This window comes from Rhopalosiphum padi, unplaced genomic scaffold (assembly GCF_020882245.1).
Source record: "Rhopalosiphum padi isolate XX-2018 unplaced genomic scaffold, ASM2088224v1 scaffold1, whole genome shotgun sequence".
NCBI lineage: Eukaryota > Metazoa > Arthropoda > Insecta > Hemiptera > Aphididae > Rhopalosiphum > Rhopalosiphum padi.
The window spans coordinates 11,634,414-11,648,077 of NW_026869996.1; the positions used below are offsets into that span (position 1 = coordinate 11,634,414).

The window sequence follows — 13,664 nt, forward strand, 5'->3', positions numbered from 1 at the left end:
TAATTTGTTATTATTAACTTGCATACATCTCATTTAAGCAGATACTTCATAAAAACTATAAAACATGATTTTATAAGATAATTTTGACGAATATTAAATATTTATTTTTTGATCTGTTTATAAAACACACAATTCTCAAGTTAATATCTTGAAACCTGGACCATTATATTAAGAAAATGAATCTAATTTATTATTATTATTTTTCATACATTCTTTTAAGCAGATACTTCATTAAAACTATAAAACATGATTTTATAAGATAATTTTGACGAATATTAAATATTTATTTTTTGATCTGTTTATAAAACACACAATTCTCAAGTTAATATCTTGAAACCTGGACCATTATATTAAGAAAATGATTCTAATTTATTATTATTATTTTTCATACATCTCATTTAAGCAGATACTTCATTAAAACTATAAATCATGATTTTATAAGATAATTTTGACGAATATTAAATATTTATTTTTTGATCTGCTTATAAAACAAACAATTCTCAAGTTAATCTCTTGAATCCTCGACCACTATATTAAGAAAATGATTCTAATTTATTATTATTAACTTGCATACATCTCATTTATGCAAATACTTCATTAAAACTATAAAACATGATTTTATATGATAATTTTGACGTATATTAAAAATTTATTTTTTGATCTGCTTATAAAACAAACAATTATCAAGTTAATCTCTTGAAACCTGGACCACTATATTAAGAAAATGATTCTAATTTATTATTATTAAATTGCATGTGCGTGCAATGGTTATTGAATATAATTGATACTAAATTAATAGCTGTGAAACAATTGAGATTTGTTAAATATCTGAATAAAATAATAGTAAACAACTTTAGCTTGTATTGTTTATTCTTAAAATTTCGGTAGTGGGGACGACATCGGTCGGCCGATGCCCGATCGCCACAGAGTAAAACTAGTCGGTTGTGTGCCGTTCACCGGACGGCCTTTTAACATAACTGATGGTTGTTTTTACTTAGCTATTGGGTGTAGTTGTTGTTCATTTAATAAAGATTTTTGATATTATAAACGAATTGTTCATATTTTATGCCCGAAGTTAACACAAGTAAGTGTCTTGATTAAGAAAATGATTCTAATTTATCATTTTTAACTTGCACATGTTTCATTTAATCTGATATTTTTACTTCATAAAAACTATAAAATATGATTTTATAAGTTAATTTTGACGAATAATACAAATTAATATTTTTAGATTCTGAACGGAGTGACGAATGTATTGATTTTACAATGATGTTTGTATTATTTTTGTGTCCGTCATCACTTTTTGGAGTAGTAATAATGCTTCGTTTTTGACTTCAGCCCCTCTTTGAAAAGACAAAATCGATTTTTTTATTTTGCTGTAAGTCAAAAACGAATCATTGTAAATACTTGAAATTTTCAACAAACGTTTATATTAGAGTTATCTATTTGCGATTAAATTTTCAAAATATTTTGACATTTAATTAGCTATCTATAGATAATTGAAACTTATCGTAGTAAAAAATAAATCAAAAATCGTTAGTCACAATTTTTGTTTATAAGCATTTAAAGTTCAAATGTTTAAAAAATATATCAAAATCACGAAAATTTGCAAAGAATTTTGAAGTTGAAAATTCATAAAATCTTTGTGATTTATACTTAAGGTTCAAAAATCCAATAGTAGGTTATCCATAAGTTTTCCTTCAAGTAACCGTAAAAAAATAAATCCATGTGTTTTACGGGAAAACCGTGAGAGATAGGACGAAAGTCGTAAGACATAAAATTGATCCCCATAACCAGCTCCATAAGTTGTATGCTTTTGATTTTTCGAAAAACTGTTATTAAGGATTTTTAAACGTCATACTTAGGTCGAACTATTTTTGAAAACCCAAAATTTGAAATAACGAGTTTTTGGAAAAAGAAAAAACTGATTCTGATTTAGAATTACATTTAGAACATTTTAACGTCTGTGATAAATTGTCGTTGGACCACCAGGTGACTGAGAAAACTCGAATGAAAATTGAAAATATCGAAAAATGAAAATTCTCGTTTACGAAGTGTTTTACGGGAAAACCATGAGAGATAGGACGAAAGTCGTAAGACATAAAATTGATCCCCATAACCATCTTCATATGTTGTATGCTTTTGATTTTTCGAAAAACCGTTATTAAGGATTTTTAAACGTCGTACTTAGGTCGAACGATTTTTGAAAACCCAAAATTTGAAATAACGAGTTTTTGGATAAATGAAAAACTGATTCTGGTTTGGAATTACATGTAGAACATTTTAACTTCTGTGATAAATTGTCGTTGAACCACCAGGTGACCTAGGAAAAGCGAATGAAAATTGAAAATTTTGAAAAATGAAAATTCTCGTTTACGAAGTGTTTTACGGGAAAACCGTGAGAGATAGGACGAAAGTGGTGGGACATAAAATTGATCCCCATAACCAGCTCCATAAGTTGTATGCTTTTGATTTTTCGAAAAACTGTTATTAAGGATTTTTAAACGTCATACTTAGGTCGAACTATTTTTGAAAACCCAAAATTTGAAATAACGAGTTTTTGGAAAAATTAAAAACTGAATCTGGTTTGGAATTACATGTAGAACATTTTAACTTCTGTGATATATTGTCGTTGAACCACCAGGTGACCTAGGAAAAGCGAATGAAAATTGAAAATTTCGAAAAATGAAAATTCTCGTTTACGAAGTGTTTTACGGGAAAACCATGAGAGATAGGACGAAAATCGTAAGACATAAAATTGATCCCCATAACCATCTTCATATGTTGTATGCTTTTGATTTTTCGAAAAACCGTTATTAAGGATTTTTAAACGTCGTACTTAGGTCGAACGATTTTTGAAAACCCAAAATTTGAAATAACGAGTTTTTGGATAAATGAAAAACTGATTCTGGTTTGGAATTACATGTAGAACATTTTAACTTCTGTGATAAATTGTCGTTGAACCACCAGGTGACCTAGGAAAAGCGAATGAAAATTGAAAATTTTGAAAAATGAAAATTCTCGTTTACGAAGTGTTTTACGGGAAAACCGTGAGAGATAGGACGAAAGTGGTGGGACATAAAATTGATCCCCATAACCAGCTTCATAAGTTGTATGCTTTTGATTTTTCGAAAAACCGTTATTAAGGATTTTTAAACGTCGTACTTAGGTCGAACAATTTTTGAAAACCCAAAATTTGAAATAACGAGTTTTTGGAAAAATGAAAAACTGATTCTGGTTTGGAATTACATGTGGAACATTTTAACTTCTGTGATAAATTGTCGTTGGACCACCAGGTGACCTAGGAAAAGCGAATGAAAATTGAAAATTTCGAAAAATGAAAATTCTCGTTTACGAAGTGTTTTACGGGAAAACCATGAGAGATAGGACGAAAGTCGTAAGACATAAAATTGATCCCCATAACCATCTTCATATGTTGTATGCTTTTGATTTTTCGAAAAACCGTTATTAAGGATTTTTAAACGTCGTACTTAGGTCGAACGATTTTTGAAAACCCAAAATTTGAAATAACGAGTTTTTGGATAAATGAAAAACTGATTCTGGTTTGGAATTACATGTAGAACATTTTAACTTCTTTGATAAATTGTCGTTGAACCACCAGGTGACCTAGGAAAAGCGAATGAAAATTGAAAATTTTGAAAAATGAAAATTCTCGTTTACGAAGTGTTTACGGGAAAACCGTGAGTGATAGGACGAAAGTGGTGGGACATAAAATTGATCCCCATAACCAGCTTCATAAGTTGTATGCTTTTGATTTTTCGAAAAACCGTTATTAAGGATTTTTAAACGTCGTACTTAGGTCGAACGATTTTTGAAAACCCAAAATTTGAAATAACGAGTTTTTGGAAAAATGAAAAACTGATTCTGGTTTGGAATTACATGTGGAACATTTTAACTTCTGTGATAAATTGTCGTTGGACCACCAGGTGACCTAGGAAAAGCGAATGAAAATTGAAAATTTCGAAAAATGAAAATTCTCGTTTACGAAGTGTTTTACGGGAAAACCATGAGAGATAGGACGAAAGTCGTAAGACATAAAATTGATCCCCATAACCATCTTCATATGTTGTATGCTTTTGATTTTTCGAAAACTGTTATTAAGGATTTTTAAACGTCATACTTAGGTCGAACTATTTTTGAAAACCCAAAATTTGAAATAACGAGTTTTTGGAAAAATTAAAAACTGAATCTGGTTTGGAATTACATGTAGAACATTTTAACTTCTGTGATATATTGTCGTTGAACCACCAGGTGACCTAGGAAAAGCCAATGAAAATTGAAAATTTCGAAAAATGAAAATTCTCGTTTACGAAGTGTTTTACGGGAAAACCATGAGAGATAGGACGAAAGTCGTAAGACATAAAATTGATCCCCATAACCATCTTCATATGTTGTATGCTTTTGATTTTTCGAAAAACCGTTATTAAGGATTTTTAAACGTCGTACTTAGGTCGAACGATTTTTGAAAACCCAAAATTTGAAATAACGAGTTTTTGGATAAATGAAAAACTGATTCTGGTTTGGAATTACATGTAGAACATTTTAACTTCTGTGATAAATTGTCGTTGAACCACCAGGTGACCTAGGAAAAGCGAATGAAAATTGAAAATTTTGAAAAATGAAAATTCTCGTTTACGAAGTGTTTTACGGGAAAACCATGAGAGATAGGACGAAAGTCGTAAGACATAAAATTGATCCCCATAACCATCTTCATATGTTGTATGCTTTTGATTTTTCGAAAAACCGTTATTAAGGATTTTTAAACGTCGTACTTAGGTCGAACTATTTTTGAAAACCCAAAATTTGAAATAACGAGTTTTTGGAAAAATTAAAAACTGAATCTGGTTTGGAATTACATGTAGAACATTTTAACTTCTGTGATATATTGTCGTTGAACCACCAGGTGACCTAGGAAAAGCCAATGAAAATTGAAAATTTCGAAAAATGAAAATTCTCGTTTACGAAGTGTTTTACGGGAAAACCATGAGAGATAGGACGAAAGTCGTAAGACATAAAATTGATCCCCATAACCATCTTCATATGTTGTATGCTTTTGATTTTTCGAAAAACCGTTATTAAGGATTTTTAAACGTCGTACTTAGGTCGAACGATTTTTGAAAACCCAAAATTTGAAATAACGAGTTTTTGGATAAATGAAAAACTGATTCTGGTTTGGAATTACATGTAGAACATTTTAACTTCTGTGATAAATTGTCGTTGAACCACCAGGTGACCTAGGAAAAGCGAATGAAAATTGAAAATTTTGAAAAATGAAAATTCTCGTTTACGAAGTGTTTTACGGGAAAACCGTGAGAGATAGGACGAAAGTGGTGGGACATAAAATTGATCCCCATAACCAGCTTCATAAGTTGTATGCTTTTGATTTTTCGAAAAACCGTTATTAAGGATTTTTAAACGTCGTACTTAGGTCGAACAATTTTTGAAAACCCAAAATTTGAAATAACGAGTTTTTGGAAAAATGAAAAACTGATTCTGGTTTGGAATTACATGTGGAACATTTTAACTTCTGTGATAAATTGTCGTTGGACCACCAGGTGACCTAGGAAAAGCGAATGAAAATTGAAAATTTCGAAAAATGAATATTCTCGTTTACGAAGTGTTTTACGGGAAAACCATGAGAGATAGGACGAAAGTCGTAAGACATAAAATTGATCCCCATAACCATCTTCATATGTTGTATGCTTTTGATTTTTCGAAAAACCGTTATTAAGGATTTTTAAACGTCGTACTTAGGTCGAACGATTTTTGAAAACCCAAAATTTGAAATAACGAGTTTTTGGATAAATGAAAAACTGATTCTGGTTTGGAATTACATGTAGAACATTTTAACTTCTTTGATAAATTGTCGTTGAACCACCAGGTGACCTAGGAAAAGCGAATGAAAATTGAAAATTTTGAAAAATGAAAATTCTCGTTTACGAAGTGTTTTACGGGAAAACCGTGAGAGATAGGACGAAAGTGGTGGGACATAAAATTGATCCCCATAACCAGCTTCATAAGTTGTATGCTTTTGATTTTTCGAAAAACCGTTATTAAGGATTTTTAAACGTCGTACTTAGGTCGAACGATTTTTGAAAACCCAAAATTTGAAATAACGAGTTTTTGGATAAATGAAAAACTGATTCTGGTTTGGAATTACATGTAGAACATTTTAACTTCTGTGATAAATTGTCGCTGGACCACCAGGTGACCTAGGAAAAGTGAATGAAAATTGAAAATTTCGAAAAATGAAAAAGCTCTAAGTTACACTGTGTAACAAATATAACAAAAAATATATATTTTATAATATTACTCAGTCAACCTTTTTATTCATAAGAGATACTATAAAGTTGACCCATGACCCACACATACTTAAACCCAAATGACCAAAAATAGTATGTTGTGATCTTATACTGGTGAATCTGTGTAGTGTGTAACACAAAATTCATAATAATTTTGATTATGTCTTATATGACAAAAAATGTATGTGTTTGTACTGTTTTATAATATGTTGGATTTGATGCAATGCAATTAATTTAATATTCATTAACAATTATTTGTGATTTTATTTTATCGTTTTTTAATGCAGTTTCAATAACATACATACATATTAATATCAGTAGTAAACTCAACATAATTTATAAAGCATAAATAAATCTTAGAAATAGCATTTACTTGATTAAAATCTATAAATATTTAATGTATAAGTTAATATACACATCAGTTATAAGTTATGGATAAATTATAAAACTGTTATTTTATATATCTATTAAACATTATATTGCCCAGATATAAATATATATGTTATATTTTGCTTTTGTTTGTCATTAAATAAGAAATTAAATTTAACGACTTAATTTTAATTTATATATTAAAAAGTATAAGTTGTAAATTTGTAAAGTTTGTAAGGTTTGAATACAAAACAGTTTGTTAAAAGAATGTAAATATCCATAATACAAGAAGTCACTATTTCAATTTTTTTGTTTTTATAGATGAAATTTGATTTAAATAGTGTAAAAATAATAATAATAAAATTAATTAGTTTGTTGACACATTAAAAAGTCAATAAATAAAAGCCTTTTACACCTTATAAGGAGTTAAAGTAAAAAAAAAATAATATTAATTGTCACAATAATATTTGTATCAAGTTTTCTTTTATTTCATTTAAACCGACAAGCTTTGTTTGATAATCAATTATCAGATATTTATCAATAGAGTAATATTGACAGCTTGCTGGATAGCGATTAGTTTGTATGCGAACAACACATATTTTTTGAGTAGTCCATGTTAGTCACTATTATACTAATTTATCTGGAATCTCTTCTTTGCAGACTATAACAATAAAACAAAATCATATAAATAAAACCATAAGCATACATTTTTTGATTATAAATGTAAAATAACCATCACCAATGTAGTATTATTTATTTGTTAATTATGATAACAATATTATAGAATATCTGGTTATTTAAAATGTTTAAACTATTGTGATAAATATGAAAAATAAGTAAACAGGAACACTAAAATAGCAGACAGTTAACCAGATAGCAATGAATACAATACTGATTTTAAGTATACATTAAATGCATTTTGACAATGTATTATGTATATTGATTAAACATAAAAATTTATATTATTTCTTTCCTCTATAAGAAAGAGTAGAATATTATAAAATTGAATGTATTATTTAAATCTCTTATTTTATATGTGTAACAATGCCTATAAATATCTAAAAATATTGTTTTGGGTTAAATTAAAACTTAAATAATTATGAACATAATTAATAGCAGTATCAAATTGCATTGATCCCCTGTGTTGCTATGGCTGTTATATACAGACTAATAAAATATAGATAGTATTCATAAAATAACTTTTATAATAGTAAAGTGACACACTATAGTAATTCAGATAATATGAACTCTTCTACCTTACCGGATAAACAATTATGTTAGAAGGAACAGTTTTTTCAGATGTTTTTCCAAACAGAATAATCTCCTTATTGGCCTGGATACATGTATACTTCAGTTACTGTATCTTGTTAACTATAATTAGGAAAAAAAAATTATATTAACTAAATAATTTTGAAAATTGTTTCAATAGCTCAATATTATAATGAAATTTAATGTAAAATAGAAACCAATCTTTAATCAATATTATTATAGCAAACATCTTTGTGTTATAGTTGTGTACCTAAAGTATATATACTTATATTATTTATTATTATCTATACTTGATATAGAAAAGTAAAAAAATAACAATATAGATATATACAACCTTTTTAATATTATAAAATAGTAATTCTATCACCATTTACTACTACTATAAAATTGATCAGCCAACAATTACAAAATCACAGGTATCAACCAACACCTGACTACAACTTTATAAGATAAATAATTATCTTGTCAGTGTATCTCTTAAGTTGTTTCAGATATGCTAATAGGTAATAAACCTTAAATGAGTACTACATTATAGGAACATTAGGAACACTATACAGAACTTACATGATTTAAGTTATGAAGATTTGAATATGAATGTTGTAGATAGCATGAATTTAACTTGTTTTTTGCAATGGTTTCAATTATTTATCGATACATTGTACCTAGAAAGTAAAAATAATTATACTGTTATACTGTTAATTAAATCTACATATTATGCAAACCGGTTGTTTCCAATGACTATAAGAATGACTGATGAAGACCACATCTAAAGAGAACTGTTTAAATCTGTAATTTGTATACTGTACAGGGTAAAGAACATATTATTTAATTATACAAAAACTAACTACTTAGAACGTAAATACTAAAAAGTAAAATTAAAAAAATACAAATTATCAAATTAACGTATAATTATTATTTACGTAAAAATTGAACATAACCGCAATTGTTTATCAGACATTCGAAGTGGTAACCTTATAAAACTAAAACCATGGTTATACTAATTAATAATTCATTATCTTAATGTATAATATATGATAATATTGATAAAGCTAATTTTGTATTGTTTTTTGGCTTTTTTATGCTTTTTGAAAGTTATCTATTTAACTACTGAAAAATTCATTACACTGACCATTTAAATGGAATCTGCATAAAATTCTCTATCGATAAACTTTAGATTTCACCATTTATCATTCTTCTATGTGGGATTAACCTCATCTACAAACGAACAATGGCAAATTTTTGAATAGAAAACATAATATTACACTTGTCATTTTGTAATTTACTATACCTATTGTTCAGCGTTAATACATTTTGAGACTTGTCATATTATTATTATACATTCACAACAATATACATTTATTTATAAGCATTTTTTAGGAGTATATATCGTTAATTTTGATGATTGAAATTCAAAGTTCATCAGTTATATGAACAATTATTGATACCTAGGTACCTAGTTGATATATAACACTGTTATATCCCGTTCCAGTCAGATCTTGTACGGTTGTTTAATTTATTGTTTGGTACCTAGTCGGTTCTTCTTAAGGAATGAAAATCAAATATCAACACAATTTTGGTTGATGAATTTAATTTATTGATTGCGAGTCGAATACTGAATAGTTAATTAAGTTTTACTTAATGAAGGATCATAAAATATAGTGTTAGAGTAAAACGACTTATTAAAAATTGTATGGCTTACGATCGAGTGATCGACTGACTGCGTCGTACATTTTAAAAATGATGGTCGTATCTCATATATACAACGAAATTGCTTATATAAACGAGGGGTATAAACATTAAATAAATGTATTATCGATGTGATTTGATGAAAAATTACTTCTAAATAAATTATTTTTTATGCTGATGGCGTAATTGCCAAACGTTGAAACGCGAACAAACCTAAAACGAGTAAAAAGTTCAAAAAAAGTTCAAAAATATAATTCGTTAAATCGATATACGGGGGTATACCACAAAGAAACGTATGTGTATACAAAAAAACAAGTGATTCGATTTTCAACTATTTTCGCACCCCGATTACGGGGTAAATAATGATCCTAGGCATTTTGACCATAGAACCTTTATAACTCGTCATGGCATTTATAAGTCAGCACTCAAATTTCAAAAAGATTGAACAAAAACTCAATTTCAAAAAATTCAGAAAATACGTAAAATCTAAGTACCAAAAAAGAAAAAGAAAATCATAACTTCCCAACAAAACGTCCGATTTCTTTGGTTTTGGTACCGTTCGATTTTTGACAAAAAATTTTTAACGATGCGTAGAAAAAAATTGCTCTAACCACCCAAAGTCTAAGTGTTTCGTGGCGACAAAGTCCAAAAACTGCAAAATCCTAATTTCCTACGCCAAAAAGAGGGGTAAAAAAGGCTCCTACAGTTTCGACACAAGACGCCGATTTTGATTACCGATCTACAAAAAATCGAACCTGCGAATTTCAGAAACGTGGAACAAAAAATAAACATTTTTCAAAATATTCATGAGGGGGGGCATAGGACCCTCCGACCACCGAAAGATTTTATGTAAAATAACTTAAAACAAAACTTTTGGTGAAGAAACTATGCCCCTACATCGAAACCCGGCCGAGTAACACTCGACTAAAAAACTCAAATTTCGGAATTCCAAAGCCCCAAAGTGGGGTAAAAACGGCTTTTACGGTCTCGACAAAAGATATCACTTTTAATCAGAATCCTCAAAAATACCAGAATATTAAGTTTCAGACACGTAGAACGACCACTAAGGTTTTTCAAAAATATATTTGGGGGGGGGGGGGTTAAAGGTACCCCAACTACAGGGTAATTTTTGGAGAGGCCTAACCATTGTTTAGGAACGTAACTTTTATAGCTGTAGAGACAATAGTTTTTTCGTAAGAATTTTTCAAAATTATAATATATCATATCATTGCCGCATGATTCTCGATATGATTTGATGAAAAACTATTTCTAAATAATATGTATACTTACCTAGTGTTTTACTAAATATGAATGCCTTCCTAAAATTTAACAATTTAATGCAAGTATACAGTACTAATAAGTAATAATAGTACTCATAGATAATGATGAAACACAGTACGAAATTAAGAATATTTACGCTTTTGAAAAGGTGTTTAAGGTCTACCTTTTGTAATTGTACGTATAATAAGTAATGTAGTTTTTTTATTTACATAGAATATTATATGACTTTGACGTTTGCGAATATATCGTATTTCTTACAAATTGTACCGAGTCGTAATTTTTCATAATTTTTTTGTTGCTTTTGGTAATTAAAATGTAGAAGATTCAGTATTATTATACCGTTTAGGGTAATGTTAAACTTTTATAACTGAAAAATATAATTATTTACTTTGAAACCAGATTCATTAAAGAAATTGACTTAAGTACCTAATGTTGAATATTACGCAGACTTGCATTAAGTAAATAAAATAAATATTTAAAAAGTTTTATGTTATACAACATAACTTTTCTAAAACTTCGCATTTTACAACTCGTTATTTTAACACATGATATAATATGTTGTTATTATGATATTCATCCATAGATTTTGAGGTTCAACTTGAAGTACTAACTTTTTAATATTATAGTTCATAGTTGTATCGTTTCGAAATCTTCGAGGTTCAATGCAGTGACACCTTGAGATCAAATTTTTGTTCTCAAAAATGTTGAATTTTAATTTTAAAATTAAGAAATTGCTAAAACCAAATTTCCCGCCAATTTCTTTTTTTGAAAACTTTAAATTTAAATCACCACTTACCGTCTAAATAATTGAGTTGAAAAACCTTTACTATTTGGAAGATTATCTAGGGACGCATCTGCGTCGATCCTTGAAGATTTTATCTAGATGGGGCCAGTATTAAAGGGTTTAGTTTTGGAGTTAGATTTTTGAAAACGTAATAATAAATTGAATTTTTGGACAAAAATTCATAAAAGAATCAGAATTTGGACAGTTATATAATTATAAATGAGTCGACAGTTTTTAAATATTATGCAATAGTTTATGAGGAAAATAGAAAATAGCGAAAATATTGAATGTTGTTACACTGTTAATTATGTTAAACATGTACCTATCAACAAAACATAAAACACATAAGATAGAATACTAACATTTATAGGACAGTGTAACATAGAGACCACAGTGCAACTAAGACGATTAACAAAGAAAAAAAAGGAAAATAATTTTAAAATAACATGTAATGATCTTATTGATAATTATAAAATATATGTAATTTGTAACTTATTATGAGTTGTAAAGTATTTATGTATTATATATTTATATTGAAATAATAAGGAAATTATTTACTTTATGAGTGTAATAATATATAAGTTGTTAATGTACAACATACAAATAAGTAATAATGTGTGAAATTCTATAACAAACATTTGTTATTTAGGTCTATAGTTGCGCCAATGGCTTAAAAATAAAGGTAGTACTTACTACTTACTAGTTGGATATTAATTAATTAATAAACATTCAAATATATTACAAACAATTGATTTAGGCACTTATTATACACAAGTTTTACTTATGTTAAATGTTGAACCAAACTTCCAGCCAGGGGCAGTAAACGTAAAACAAGTAATCGTTATTCGTTGCCCGTTAAAGTCGTTAAAATGTTGAATAACGGTAATTTATTAATTTCGACCGACAGAATACGACGGATAAATAATGTATCTGGTGCTGGGGACCAGGCTGAGAAATTTATATACTCAAAAATCGTAGTAGAATTATTTACAATGTTGAATAGTTGGTATTAATTTGAATTTTTGCGATTTGAGGTTAGTGTTCGAACTTTTAATTTCTGTTATCACCTATAATTTCTTATCACGGGGTCCAACTGGCCCCATCCCACCCGAATTGTGCGATCGGTCATCGTTTGATATTTGTAGGTTAGGTACATTTTCACCGCTTGCCTCACCATCATGATTGGCATTATTTGACGGAAGAACTTTCCCGTTTCGCAAAAACCGCGTAGAATCCACGTTGGAATCCGAATTCGCACTATTCATCTTGCACTAATTTATACATATGAATATATGATAATGAACTACGAACAATATACAGTTGCCTAATTGTTAATACAATTTACGGTCGTCGATCACGCGTAATAATATTATAAAAATAAAAACGAATCCACTTCTGAATCTGTAGGGCGTTCTATACAACTACAGTATAATTATGATGCATACATACACTTTATTAATATAATTAAATAACAAATAATATATAATATATAACAAAACGTAAAATATAAATGTTCCGAGAACGGCGTTGTGACGCGGAGACGACGCGTACGCGACGGAGCGTCGGTTAATACTAATAACAAAAGAATAATAATAATAATAATAATATAATAATAATAATAATAATATAATAATAATAGTAATAATAAAAGATGTCGCCGTTATCACTTATTACTACAAATATAATAGTTGATAATTGTATTATTTTTATTTAGTTTAACTATATAAAAGAAACTCGAGCATTATTTTTTTAAACCTTTTCATCTGATTATGCTTGCCTAATTATTATAAAAACGTTTTTGACTTCATAGTAAAAATCAAATTTATGAGTTATATATCTAGACTAATCTATAATATTATGTCGCGAGAGGAACAAATTCGTTCGCCGCACTGGTGACCAATGACCATATAGTCCATATAATATAATACACAATATTATGTAATATTATTACA

General features: G+C 28.3%; 2 long non-coding RNA genes across 2 annotated transcripts in view; one reads left to right on the forward strand and one right to left on the reverse strand.

The window, feature by feature from the left end:
* Positions 1–13,664, forward strand: part of LOC132931362 (uncharacterized) — a 312,343-nt gene that overhangs the window by 215,185 nt on the left and 83,494 nt on the right. The window lies entirely within an intron of this gene.
* LOC132931233 (uncharacterized) lies at positions 7,078–9,556 on the reverse strand. Its single transcript, XR_009662366.1, has 4 exons — positions 8,684–9,556; positions 8,526–8,623; positions 7,954–8,063; positions 7,078–7,353 (listed from the first exon to the last, which is right to left on the reverse strand). It is a non-coding gene; the product is annotated as an uncharacterized LOC132931233 (long non-coding RNA).